The following is a 14,865-nucleotide window of genomic DNA, read 5'->3' on the forward strand; positions in this document are numbered from 1 at the left end:
AAGTTATGCCAAATCTTCACAGTGACATACTGTGTATTATAAGAGTCTAGTCTCTCACCTTTGCTGGCTGTACCTTTGAGTTTTGGATGTCACATTGTCAGAAGGATTTAGAATTGCAAGGACTATAGATAGAGAGGTAACATAAATGAAGAAGAGTATGAAAGTATGTTATCAAGAGCATTCAGCATAGTTAAGTATTATTAAGTATTATGTATGTGCCATTTACTGTACTAGGTAGAAAGATGAGATAGCATATCAGACAAATATATTAGGTCTTCATACATTTTATGGTCTAGAGAAGAAAGTTGAGCCTGAAGGAGACTGTTAGTTTTTTTATTTTATGAAAAAAACAACTTATGAGAAAAGTAAATTAGGGGAGGAGGGATCATTGTGGCATATAATTTTAACAGTTTCAGCCACGTTCCGTTGTTTCATTGTTTCTGGGCCTGTAGTGAGTCAGAATCATCATGGCTGGAGCACATGGCAAAGAAAAGCTGCTTATCTCCTGGCAACCAGGAGAGGACAGAGAGGGAGTGTCTGGGGAACAAGATACATCTTCATAGGCCAGACAGTATTAAGCATTTTCATATAGTCATCCAGTTTTCTTAACATATTATAAAGTTGATTTCATTACCAGGGAAAGGAATCTTGGCAATACTAAGCATTTTGTTTAAGGAAATGCTGGATGTGAGTTTAGATCTGAATTCAAAGTCCATCTGTTTAAGTTCTGCTATATTGTTTCTTTTATTCTTAGGGCAAATCCAAGTGGGGAAAGTAATAAGCACACATAGTAGTCTTCTAAAATAAAAAAATTGCTTAATACTTAGAGCAATTTGTTACGGGAGAAGCTTCTTTATTAAATATTGAGCTACTTGTCATTGAAGATGGGCAAATAGAAAACAGAACTCCATTAACTGGTCAGCAGAAGGAATTCTTCTGTTAGGATGAAACATATAATGTATGAGGAATTTAAGGAGAGAGATAGAATAAAATGGGTAAGTTTAGCTGAGTAAGAACCAGTGTGAACAAAGGTATAGAGATGGTATGGTGAGTTGGTTTAGTTAGAAAGACTGTGATAGAAAAATCATCAGAATATTTAAAGTATAGCCCAGGAAACCAGGTTGAAATATGTAAACTTTTGTTGAGACAGTCAATAAGTTCTTGAACAAGAATGACCACCACAATAAAAGTATCTGAATTTTGTAATCCTAGCCACCTCAGGAGGCTGAGGTTTGAGGATCACAATTTGAAGCTAGCCTGGGCAGACAAATCTGAGATTCATCTCCAGTTAACTAGCAAAAAGCTGTAAGTGGAGCTGTGGCTCAAGTAGTAGAAAAGCTTAAGTGAGAGTGCATGGCCCTGAGTTCAAACCTCAGTACTGGCACAAATAAAAAAGTATCTGAACTTCTGGTTATATTTAAGAGTGTCATTGGTCTCCAAAGGGGGTCAAAATTTGTTTTGTCTATGTTTGATGGGGAGTGAAATCTAGAGGTATCCTGATCACTGCTCCCGGGCATTGCCCTAGGATGGTAAGGGATAGCACAACGGTTAAAAAAGTGATATAATCCAAGATCTATAAATGCCTGGATATCTTTGTCATCCACTCCTCCTTTTTTCACATTCTGTTGAATTGCTTTGTCAATGAGGGAAGGAAGAAAATGTTCTTTTTAGAGGAATGTTACCACAACAAAAATTTCATCAGCACAAACTGTTCAGAAATAACACAAAAGCTGTCATTCTGCTCTCCTTTGAGCCAGTGGTGAGATGTTCTTTTTCAGCATAGCTTCTGCCTTGCGTTGCTTCCCCTGCTTTCTGCTGCAACCCCAGGCCTCTTGTGGTTGCAAAGGCCTGCTAGTCTGGGTTTTACAATCACAGGCTACTGTCCTGGAGAGAGTAGTAAAATATACATGCTGAATTCCATCCAACCATACATGAGACAGCCTTGGCATTTGGGATCTAACTAGAAAGTTGGGTAGATAACTCAGAGCCTAGAATATTAGGTAATGAATGGTGAGATATTATGAGAAACTGGTTATGTTGGCTGTCAAAGACCTGCGATTTTATGACCCATCTAAAAACATTGTTGATTATCCTAGGACCTTAGTAGAAATTTGCCGCAGACCGGGTTAAATTTAAAGTTACGCTCTATTAAGATCTCATTTACTCAGTCTCATATTGGCAAGTTTTCCAGGTAAGTACAGTGAACTTGAGGGCTAAATGTTAAAACTTTTTGCCATTTTTGGCCACAAAAATGAGTAACTTACACCTATAATCCTAGCTATTTGGGGAACGTAGATTGGGAGAATTGCCAGCTGTGGGGACAATGTTCTTGAGACCCCTATCCCAACCAGTAGCTAGATGAAGTGATATGTACCTGTCATTCCAGCCATATAGGAGGCCAAGATTATGAGAAGATTGTGGTTCCAGGTCAGCCTGGGTGAAAATGTTTGAGATATCCTAACTCAGTAGAAAAAGCTGGATTGGTGGCATGTGTCAATTCTCAGCTATGAAAACAGGAGGATTGTGGTCCAGGCCTGCCTGAACAGATCAAGACCCTTTTTCAAAAATGACTAGAGAAAAAATGTCTGGAAGTGTGGCTTAAATGGTAGAGCACCTGCCTACTACTTATGAAGCCATGATTTCAAACCCTAGTTCTTACATACAAATTTTTTTTTTTAGTTTTTATTTATTTTTCAATGTGAAAATACTGTACAGAGGGGTTACAATTACATTACATGGGCAAGATAATGAGTACATTTCTTATCAAGCATTGTAGCCTCCTCCTTTGTTTCCCCTTCCCATCCCTTCCCAGCCTCCCTCCACCCCCTTACAAAAAATTTTTTTAAGCCATTTTTTTTTTTTTTTGGGTCCAGTCGTGGGGCCTGAACTCTGGGCCTGGGCGCTGTCCCTCAGCTCTTCAGCTCAAGGCTAGCGCTCTACCACTTGAGTCACAGCGCCACTTCCGGCTTTTTTCTTTTTGCTTATGTGGTGCTGAGGAATCAAACCCAGGGCCTCAGGCATGCAAGGCAAGCACTCTACCACTGAGTCACCTTCCCAGCCCCTTTTAAGCCATTTTTGAAGTCTTTCTTTTTACAGACTACTGTAAACCCGAGTGTTAGCTTTCTTTGTATCAAAGTATATATGTTATCATATTAGTACCTAGAGTCCAATGTGATTATTGTGCTTGCTTCTTACAGTTTTTTCCTTCTCTCATTCATTCTTATTGACTAATTGCTATATTTAATCTACCAAGAGATGTGAAATGAGGCTTAGCTAAACTGAGACTTAGACATTTTGTGGAAAATAGTAATCATTTGTTGGAGAGGGTCAGGTAGTCTGGCTATTCAAATGCTGTTTTTACCTTTTCTGGAGAGCAGAAGCAGTATATAGTAGGTTCATCAGATAAGCAGGTTGGCACTGTTGGTATTGGTCTTTTCTGGCAAAGCTAGCTGGAGGTTCTGCCAAGTTAGCAGTCTGAGCATTTATGACTTATGTTCTTCACAGATCTGTGGTGACAACACTGCCCATAGTCAAAGGTGTGCTGTGGTGTGGAACTCTCAGATTGTCTTCATAGTCTAAGGTGGTCATACAGTGCTCTGCTTAATTGGATTAGTCTTAGAGAAAGGAGTTATTTTCTTTTCTGGACTGTAAATATAAAATGAAAGCATTTACTCAGTCATTAAACAAATACGGTATTTTATTTTATTTTATTTTTTTTTGTGCTCGTACTAGGGCTTGAACTCAGGGCCTAGGAGCTCACTGCAAGCTTTTTTACCCAAAGTTAGTACTCTACCACTTGAGCCACAGCTGCACTTTGAGGCTATTTGGCCTGAAATTAGAGTCTCACAAACTTGCCTGCATGGGTTGGCTTGTGATCCTCAAATCTCAGCCTCCTTGAGTAAGTAGTATTTCAGGCATGCCTTGCTTAAACAAAAAAATTTTAATACCGATTTATATGCCAGGTATTGATTAAGAAGGTTTGGGATTCCTTGGTGAGCAAAGCAGAAAAGATTTGTGTTTATGTTGGGCCTGTGTTCTAGTGATCTATGTATCATAGGTGATTAAATGATAAGAAAACCTTGAAATTAGGCAGAAAAGTGGTGATATTATGTTAGTTTAGTGGCTTCCTCTTTTGTTTTCTCAGGATAAAATAGTGGTTAATGATTCCTACCTTGGTATCCTTTTTAGTATTAAGTGAGAAAAGTACTGTTAAAAGCTCCCTGTTAGCTGGGTGCTGGTGACTCACACGTGTAATCCTAGCTACTCAGGAGGCTGAGATCTGAGGATTATGGTTCAAAGCCAGCGGGGCAGGAAAGTCCATGAAACTCTTATCTCCAATAAACCATCAGAAAACCAGAAATGGTGCTGGGCCCAGTGGTAGGGTGATAGCCTTGAGCTGAAGAGCTGAGGGACAGTGCTCTGGCCCAGAGTTCAAGCCCCACAATTGACAAGAAAGGGAAAAAAAAAGCCCCCAGTTTACTCAAGGCAAAAAAAAAAAAAAAAAAAAAAATCCTAAGCTATTCAGAAGGCTGAGATCTGAGGATCAGGGTTCCTATCTACCCTAGGTAGGAATGTCTGTAAAATTCTTATATCCAATTAACCACCAAAAAGTCAGAAGTGGCTCAAGAGGTAGAGCCATAGCTTCAAACACAAAAGCTCAAAGACAGGGCCCAGGCCCTGAGTTCAAGCCCCAGGACCTGCGCACAAAGACATAAAAGTTCCCAGAATAATGTATATAATGTTACAGTGAAACCTTCCTTGTGTAACTATTGTATACTGTAAAAAATCATATCAAAAGTTTTAGCATAAAATATTCAAACAACAATAGAAAACAAGTAATTAGACTAAAATATGAGGAAAGATTTAAGGATATTTTATTAAGAAAAATATTATGAGCAAGAAATTAGAATATAAAAATGTTCTCAATATTGTTATCAGGGAAATGAAAATTTAAAACACAGTACTACTGCACACTTATCAGAAAGGCTAAAATTAAAAAAAATTAGGTGGATAATTCCAAATGTTGGTCAATAAGATCCCCTAGAACACGGCTGATGGAAATACAAGGAAAGCCTTTCTGGACAAGTGAGATAGTTCAGCATAGCTTACCACAGGCTGCCAGAAATTCTACTTCTGGCTATTGACCCCTACAGAAGAATTTACATTTAAATTCATGCTAAAGTTTGTACTTGATTTTTTTTTTTTGGAGGGGGGCAGGGCATGGATTCAAACTCATAGTCTTCACCTTGCTAGACAGATGCTCTACCACTTGAGCAAGCCCCAGGTTTTTGTTTTTTGTTTTGCTGTTAGTTATTTTTCTTATAGAGGCTTTTATTTTTGTTCAGGGCTGGACTCTAATCACAATCTTTCTGCCTATACTTTTTCTGAACGTGGGTGCCACAAGCATCTACTACCTTTCCCACATTATTGGTTGAGAAGAGGTCTTACTAATTTTTTTTCCTGCCAGGGGGCCTCAGCCTGTAAAACTCCTGAGTAGCTTGGTTTAAAGACATGTGTCACCATGCCTGGCTGATATATTTGTTTTTTTGTTTTTTTTAGACCTATTCTTCCAAAGTCCACAGTGGCATGGAACTCATGTAACCCATACTGGCCTCCAGCTTGTCATCCTCCTGCCTCAGCTTCTTGAGAGCTAGCATGTTAACTTGTCCATGAATATTTATAGCAGCTTTAGTCACAATCTTAAAAAAATGAACCAACCCAAATGCTCATCTGTTGTGAATGGATAACCAAAATATGAAAAATTACTCAGCTATAAAAAGGAATGAACATTTTTTTTCTGTATGTGTGCCAGTCCTGGGGCTTGAACTCTGGCCTGGGTGTTGTCCCTGAGCTGCTTTTGCTTAAGTCTAGTGCTCCACCACTTATGCCTTTTCTGGTAGTTTAATGGAAGTAAGCTGGGCTGGCTTTGAACCATGATCCTTAGATCTCAGCTTCCTGAGTAGCTTGGATGACAGGTGTGAGCCACTAGCGCCCAGCAGGAAGGAACTGTTGTAGCATACCACATAGATAAATCTCAGAGACGTGATGCTGAGTGAAAGAAACCAGTCTCAAAACTTACATACTTTATGATTCCATTTTTATGGTAATTTGAGGAAGGCAGAGTCTATAGGGATGGAACTAAAGTCAGTAGTTACCAGGTTAGCAATGTAGTGGAAGTTTGACTGTAAAGCATGAAGGGATTTATTGGATAAAAGAATTATCCTTTGCCTATTATGTGAATCTAAATATGTATTAGGACTCATAGAACTATATACACACACAAAGTTAATTTTGTATATTAACTAAAGGAGTTTCCAGCATAGTATCTGACTTACAATTCAAGTTTAGTAAGTGCGAGTTACTTTTCTTTTTCTCTTTCCTCCCTATATCTGTTTCCTCTACATATCTGACAGTTGTATTTAGCATAAGTCTGATTGGTGTGTTTCTCTTACCAAATTGTGAACTCTGTTAGGACAGGGACTGGCTTTTGTCACAGTTGTTGTATAGCCTGTAACAGAGAATGTACTTAACTGTGTCAAATAAATGACCAGTGCCACTATGGTAACAGTATCAGGCTAACATAGGAGTTCTGAGTAAAGATGTGCTCATTTTGGGAGGTGAGAAATGAGTAGGTAGTAGAATGAACCCAGGAAGTTTTGCACAGCTCTGTATGATTCTGTTAGTACTTATCTCTACTGGTGAAGTATATATAGTGTGTGCTGCAGGCACACACACCTGACTCTGCTTCCTTATATTAGCTGTGGGAACTTGGAAAGTTACATAATCTCTACCATCCTGTCTCTTAATATTAGCAATTAGAGTAATAATGAAGTTAGGGATCTTATAAAATTTTTGCAAAGATTAAATGAATAATGCATATGTTACCTTGTACAATGCCTGATGCATATACAAAGTTTAGTAAAAGTTTTTGTGGTTATTTTCTTCTTGTCATCAGAAAGAGCATACATTTTGATGAAAACAGGTCTGCATTCAAAATTTTGTTTTGCCACTTACTGGCTGTGAATGTAGGCAAATAACTTGTCAGTAGGGTCTACTTTTTTTGAGCTGTCTGAGAATAACTATTTTCAGGATTGTTGCGATAGTTTAATGTATGCAAAGCCCTAAGCAAAATACCTGGCACATGATAGGTGCTAACTTCATGTTCCCCTCCCCCCTAATATGACAATAAGTTAGTGAGAGTTGGCCTATTTAGCAATAGCTCTAAATTAGGGCTAGGGATTCAGCTCAGTGGAGGGGCACTTGCCTCACATGTGAAAGGCTCTGGGATACATCCCTACCACCATACAGTAACAAAACTGCAACAACCAACTCTTAAAACAGGAGACAGTTGGGCTAACAAGGAAGACGCAAGAGGATGAATGCAGTCAAAATAGATTGCATCTATGAAAACAGAACAATAAAGCCCATTGAAATTGTCTTGGGAAGGGAGAAGGGAGATGATAGGATGGGTTAGCTTGATTGGACTGTATTGTAAACATATACAGAAAGGTAACAATGAAATCCCTCCCCTTTAACTAATGTAAGCTTAACTAAAAAAGATAAGAACCTCCTAAACACATTCATACATACATACATAAACAATTTGTTGTCTTGACCTTGTACTTCCAGGCTATGAGCAACAAATCTTCTGGTGGTGGTGGTGGTGGGGGGGGTGGGGGGTGGTGGGGGGTGGGGGGTGGGGGTGGGGGTGGGGGTGGTGGGGGTGGGGGTGGTGGGGGTGGGGGTGGTGGTGGTGGTGGTGGTGTGTGTGTGTGTGTGTGTGTGTGTGTGTGTGTGTGTGTGTGTGTGTCCAAAATAACAACATCAATAAGAGTTCCAAACGAATTCTGTCATCATTCTGTGTGTGTGTGTGTGTGTGTGTGTGTGTGTGTGTGTGTGTGTGTGTGTGTGTGTGTCCAAAAAATAACATCAATAAAAGTTCCAAACGAATTCTATCATCATCCTTGACACCCTCAGCAGTGTGGCTGACTTGATTAGGGTTAGGGCCAGGACATTACCAGAGGCAGTTATGTTATTTCCTGTAGTGTTGATGTTAAGGAAGAGGTAATAACAGAACAAGGACATGTGTTTCTAATTTTTTTTCTTTTTTTGGGGGGGGGGGAAGTCTGGTCATGGGGCCTGAACTCTGGGCCTAGGCGCTGTCCCTCAGCTCTTCAGCTCAAGGCTAGCACTCTACCACTTGAGCCACAGCACCACTTGCGGCTTTTTTCTTTTTGCTTATGTGGTGCTGAGGAATCGAACCCAGGGCCTCATGCATGCAAGGCAAGTGCTCTACCACTGAGCCACCTTCCCAGCCCTGGACATGTGTTTCTAAAGCTACTGTTTCTCTAGAAGCTCATTTAGTCTTCTACCTATGCTTGTGTATTTTCTCAAAGGTTTGGGTTTAGATAGGCATCCAGTGGCTCATGCCTGTAATCTTAGCAACTCAGGAGGCCGAGACCTGGAGGATTGCAATTAGAAACAATTCCTGGCAGAAAAATCTGTGAGAGACTCCATTTCTAAAAAAGTAGGGCTAGAGATGTGGCAGAAATGGTAGAGCACCAGTTGAAAAAGTAAGTCATGCTATATATGTGTGTGTTGGGGGCGAGGGGAAGATTGGAGGTGGGCAGGGAGATCTGGCTTTAATGGAAGGTTTGTGTGAGATCTAATTTTTCCTTACCCATCTGGGAAAATAGATGATTTTGAACAATAAGGTCATTTTATAGTACTGTTATGAGATGTACTTAGACTTTTACTTGGATAAAAGCAAACTTCTTTCCTCTTGTTTTTCCTTGTCCCACCAAGTAAGAGAATGGTAGGTCCTGGGAGGCAGTGAGGGTGGAGCAGTGTTGGAAGCTGGCACCAGTTGGAATGTGAAGAGCATGGTCATCAAGTTCACTTGCAGTAATCCAAAAGACCAGCAGAAACTAGGACTTGACATGAAGAAGTGTGTAGGGAGATGAGGGAAAGTCAAGTACTGTGGTTAGCTTGGGTTAATCTAAATGAAAGTGAGCATCAGGGTTATGTATGAAAGTTATTACCATGACTGGGAACTATTGTTACTTCTTGGGCATTGGGCCTCATTTCCTTTATCCAGATAACTGTAACACTATGCTGGAAAGGGATTATTTCTGCCATGTACCAAGTCTTGTGCTGGCTGATTACATATGCAGCATTTAGTTCTCAAATATTCTGTGAGCTAGGTGCTATTAATTCCATTTAAAGATTATTAAACTAGGCCAGGCATGGTGGTGCATGCCTACAATCCTAGCACTTGGGACCTGAAGCAAAAGGATTTCAATCAAGTTCCAGGGCAGCCTGAACTGAATAGAAAAATTGTATTTCAAACACACACACACACACACACACACACACACACACACACACACACACACACACACACACACACACACACACACACACACATCTTGATTATTAAACTCTAAATCAGTGACCTTTGCTTATTTAAAATTAATCTAAATTCTATCCTGCCCTCAGGTCTCTCACAGTCTGGTGGTAGCTGATCTGGCTAGTTCACATTATGCCACATTCATTCCCTTACTCTATGCTACAGCTATGCCAAACATGTTCTTCATATCCAACTCTTGTACCCTTGCTCCAGATAAATGTTTATCTTGGCATCCTCTGCCTCCCATTTTGCCTCCACCAAGGCCTAGATCAAGTTTCTCATCCTCAGCATTATTAGTATTTTAGGCCATATAGTTCTTCACTATGGGGAGCTGTCTCTGTGTGCAGTTAGTAGCTTCCTTTCTCTGCATACTGTATTCCAGCAGCAAATCTCCCTTCTATAACCTTTGTAGCTGTTACAATTGTTAATTTCCCTGAGAAAAAGAATTAGCCTCAGTTGAAAACTTCTGGTCTAGATTAATGTTTCTTCTAAGAAGACACTTCTACTGTGGAAAATAATCCTTCACCTTTGGGGTCTCTAGAGTACATAGCCTGAAACTCCCATTTGACATGTGGCTCTATTCTGCATTGTAATTTAGACTCTGAGATCCTCTGAGGGCAAAGAACCAGGGCTTTCGGTTGTTAAGTATTTATCCTTTATGGCAGGTTTTTGTTATGTAGCCCCAACTGACTGAACATAGAATCTTTTTTCCTCAGCCTCCCCAGTGCTGGGATTGTAGGTTTGTGTCACCATGCCTGGCAAAAAACCAGGTTTTATTCTTCTGTTTCTCCTACAGTGTTCGATGCAGCCCTTAGATATAAAGGTACCGAGATGAATTATTTTGAATTTTGAACTTGAGTAAGAAAACAGAGTTGCTTGGTCAGTGTTATGGGGATAGAGTACTTTGGATTTATGAACTTCTCCTTAGGAAAGATTTATGAACTTCTTAAGAAAGAAGTTATTTATGGGTTTATGAACTTCTTAGGAAAGAAGTTGAGTCAATGTGGGTTGTTTCTCTAGAGTTTCTCAGTTCTGGGCTCCTATATATTAGTGTATGACCTGTAGATGTGTCTATCTCTCTCTTTTCTGACCTCTCTTCCCAGTATTTGAATCATGTGCAGAATCTGGCTGGAGGCCAACTCACTTTAGTTAAAACAATAGGAAAGACTCAGAGAAAAGCAAAGTAGAGGGATATAGGTACACAATAAAAAGATGCTGAAAATGCTGAAAGGTGATGTGGAAAGCAGAAGTATAAGGCTTTGGGGGCAAGAAAGATGATGTTGGGAGGTATTTTTTCCCCAATGATTACGCATATGACCTTGGAAAACTTCTGAAACTTCATGAACTATTATTTCCTCACTGTAAATGGGAGTAGCAATTACATCCTTAAAAGGATTATGGCAATGATGAATTGAAATCATGTAAGGCGTCCAGACTGTGGTCTAGTTTATAGTGCAGAATTACAGTTTCTCCTCCTATTAGCACTGCTACAATATGCTAGGCCTGTGCTAGTCACTCTGACATACACTTCTCTCATGCAATCTTTTTAATTTAATTTTTTCCACATTTTTATTAGTATCAATTAGTCATACAAGGATGTTTTATTTGAACATGTCCATATCTACCTACAGTGTACTTTGATCAGATTCACCTCCCCTTATCATGCAATCTTTATAATAAATGTATCAGGAAAATATTAATTTTTCTCATATAATCAAGAAAACAGATCGAAATAGTTCTTAGATATATATTTTTAATTATTGTTTCTCAGATTGGCATCAAGCTGGTAATAATGTTCTAAATTTAGATTGTAGAGATGATTTCCTTATATTCTCTGTGAATATACTAAAAACTACTGAGTCTTACACTATAGTAGATATGTGCATTATATCTCATATTAAAAAATATATCAGCTGGCATCTGTGGCTCATGCCTGTAATCCTAGCTTCTCAAGAGGCTGAGATCTGAGGATCAGGGATTAAAGCTAGCTGAGACAATAAAGTTTCTTTTCTCACAGACTTTGAGAATTGGAGCTATGGCTTAAATGGTAGAGCAACAGTCTTGAATGAAAAGGCTAAGGGACAGACAGTGCTCATATAAACAGTAATGGCACAAACAGTTTTTAAAAAGTGTCATTGCTCTGAGTTGACTAGTAGTCACCTCCCACTAAACTTTCTGTAACCTAGCCCTTACTCATTAGGATGCAGTGACACTTTGAAAGCCACGTTGATTTCTGTCCGTATTTCTCTCCACCCAGCTTTGATAGAGCTATTGGGGTACTTCTGAATCTGAAGTACCATGATTACTACAATCAATCTGTTGTTGTTTGGATGGATATCTATGATTTTTAAAGACACAGAATGATGAATACTGTGGCATTCTCTTTAGGAGAAATAGCTCCTTCCATCACTTTCTTTCCTTTCTTTTCTTTTTTTCCCTTCCTCCCTCACTCCTTCCTTCCTTCTTTCCTTCTTTCCTTCTTTCCTTCTTCCTCTTCCTCCGTGTGTGTGTGTGTGTGTGTGTGTGTGTGTGTGTGTGTGTGTGTGTGTGTGTGTGTGTGTGTGTGTGTGTGTGTGTGTGTGTGTGTGTGTGTGTGTGTGTGTGTGTGTGTGTGTGTGTGTGTGTGTGTGTGTGTGTGTGTGTGTGTAGGTCCTGGGACTTGTACTCAGGGATGGGGCACTGTCCCTGAGCTTTTCTGCTCAAGACTACCACTCTACCACTTGACCACAGTTCTACTTGCAGCTTTTTGGTGGTTAATGGGAGATAGAATCTCTCAGACTTTCCTGCAAGGGCTGACTTCAAACCGTAATCCTTATGTCTCAGCCTCCTGAGTAGCTAGTGAGCCACAGGCACTGGGCCCTTCTCCCCGTTTTAAGTTGGCATTGCATTCAAGGAAGTTAAGATGTCAAAGAAGCTATGAGTAATTCCCTCTTACCCACATACCAGAGGCCTGATTCAATTTCTTGATCCTTATGTAACATTTTGTGGAAAGGTCTCAAAGCTATCTGGCCCAAGAGCCCTGATTTTGTTTCTTCTGGATTAACCTTTGTTCTCAGTCTCCCTCTGAGTCCCACTGCTTCAGTATCATTCCAAGGAGCCAGCCCAGCCCCTGGGAAGTAGAACTCTCCCTTTCATCCCTGGCTAAAAAATTCTGGGTGTAGATTTTCCTTCTTTGGCACAAGTTTGGCAGCCCTCCCACCCTTTTCTTCTTGGTGTTAGTGGTGTTTGAACTAGAGACTTCGTACTTGGCCAGCCTGCTTGCTTGGCTAGTGCTCTACCATGTAACCCATGCCTTCTGCCCCGCTTTTTTCTGGGGGGTGTGCACATACGCATGTGTATCAGTTCTACTACTTACCATGACTCCATTTCTGACTGGTAGTTAATTTATAATAAACTACTCATGAATTTTGCTGCCCTGCCTGGTTTGAACAATGTTCCTCTGATTTTAGCCTCATGAGTAGTTAGGATAACAGGCATGAGCCACTGGTGTCTGACTTTCTGGTTATTCTAGAAATGGAGTCTTGGAGACTTTTCTACATATGCTGGCCTTAAAACAAGATCCTCTGGATCTCAGTCTCTGGAGTAACTAAGATTACAGGTATGAACCATTGGTACTCAGTTAGCCTTTTTTTTTTTCAAAGTTTCACTGTATGCAAAATAAATTCAGCTTAGTTATTTATCTGATGTAGCATTTTTCTTGCTGCAGTAATTCTTTGACCTTAGTTTTAGAGGCACCTCTCTGCTTTTCTTCTTTCTAGCTTACCATCCTAGCTCCTTTCTTGCAGAACATTCTCTGCCCTTAATATAAGCTGGGTACAAACTGAAGTCTGCTTAGGTTCTTGAGACAGAATAGAGATAGATGATCAAACCTTCATGTCATTGTTCTTCAGGTGAAATCTGCTCCTTAGGTTAAGGAAATGGCCTGTCCCCATCCTTATGAATACTTAACTATAAAGGAGCTATACCATCACTTATCAGTAGGGGCTCACAGTTTATAGATGACAACTTGGATGGAGTTTAAGTTCTGTGGTTCTGCTAATACATTCAAACCTTTCCTGCTTTGTGATTCTGTCATTTGAACTCAGGGCCTTATGCTTGCTAGGCAAGTGCCCTCTCACTTGAGCCATACTCCATGCCTTTTTTGCTTTAGTTTAATTTTCATACATAGTCTTGCATTTGCCAATGGCTGGCCTTTCAACATGATATTCTTACTTTTTACCTCCTGTATAGCCAGGAATACAGGCGCATGCCACCTTGCCTAATTTTTTTTTTTAGATAGATCTCACAAACATTTTTGCTTAGCTGGCCCCAAACTACAATCATCCTGTCTTTGCCTCCTATACAGCTGGGATTATAAGAGCATACTACCATTCCAGCTCTGTCCTATTTTTTTTTTTTTGTTGTTGTTGTTGTTGGTCATGGGGCTTGAACTCTGGGCCTGAGTGCTGTCCCTCAGCTCTTCAGCTCAAGGCTAGTGCTCTACCACTTGAGCCACAGCGCCACTTCTGGTTTTCTGGTGGTTTACTGAAGATAAGAGTTTCACAGACTTTCCTGCCTGGGCTGGCTTTGAACTGTGATCCTCAGATCTCAGCCTCCTGAGTAGCTAGGATTACAGATGTGAGCCAACAGCTTCAGTCCTAATTTTTTTTTTTGGTCAGTTTCTTAGAATAAACTATTTGGACCTGGATATGTATGTATGCATGCATTTATGTATTCATGCATGTTTTTTGAGACAGGCTCTTGCTCTGTACACAAAGCTAGCAAGAGCTTTTCTGCTTTCAGTCTCTAGAGTGTTGTGATCACAGCATGTAATTACAGTGCTCTCCATGCCTAGCTAAGTTCACTCATGAGATGGACTGTTTCTGTGCTGTCCAGGATGATCACGAACTCCTAGGTTCCAGTGATCCTTCTTTCTCAGCCTCCCAAGTAGCTGGGACTTTATAAATGTCATCAAACACAGCTTGGATATTAAAGTTTTAGAAGTTTAAGCAGGAGCTTTGGAGTCTGACCTGAATTCAAGTCTAGTCTTGCAGTGTATTAGCAGTGTATTAGTTTGAAGACCTGATTTTCTTGTCTATGATTTCAGATGAAAATGAGATAGTCTTACAATTGGAAAGCCCTTGGGCTAGAGAGGCATTTCTAGACACAAGCAGTGGCAGTAGTGCATCTTAAGTGTGTAATGGTAGTCCTTAAAGTGGACTGACTATATGAGTTTCAAGAGAGATCAAGATGGTGGTGTAAAACTGGTAGTATAGCAGAAGATACATTGTCAGCTGGCACTCAGGCAAGAGTCTCAGTTGCCAGAGAAGCTGAGCTACACATCAGTGAGAGTAAGCATAGTTTGCAATCTGTCCTAGTGCCTTAGCCAGCTACAAGATGAGGCAGCAGCTCCCCCAGATGGTATCCCTCATGTTTCGAGGAAAACCCAGACGGTGACCTGCTTTGACAGACAGGGA

At 40.2% G+C, this 14,865-nt stretch overlaps 1 protein-coding gene across 4 annotated transcripts in view; it reads left to right on the forward strand.

Annotated features, from left to right (window-relative positions):
• Stim1 (stromal interaction molecule 1) overlaps positions 1-14,865 on the forward strand; it is a 186,811-nt gene that overhangs the window by 100,441 nt on the left and 71,505 nt on the right. The gene's annotated exons all lie outside the window — the stretch shown is intronic.

This window comes from Dipodomys merriami, unplaced genomic scaffold, assembly GCF_024711535.1.
Source record: "Dipodomys merriami isolate MVZ:Mamm:240054 unplaced genomic scaffold, mDipMer1.0.p SCAF_25, whole genome shotgun sequence".
NCBI classification, from domain to species: domain Eukaryota; kingdom Metazoa; phylum Chordata; class Mammalia; order Rodentia; family Heteromyidae; genus Dipodomys; species Dipodomys merriami.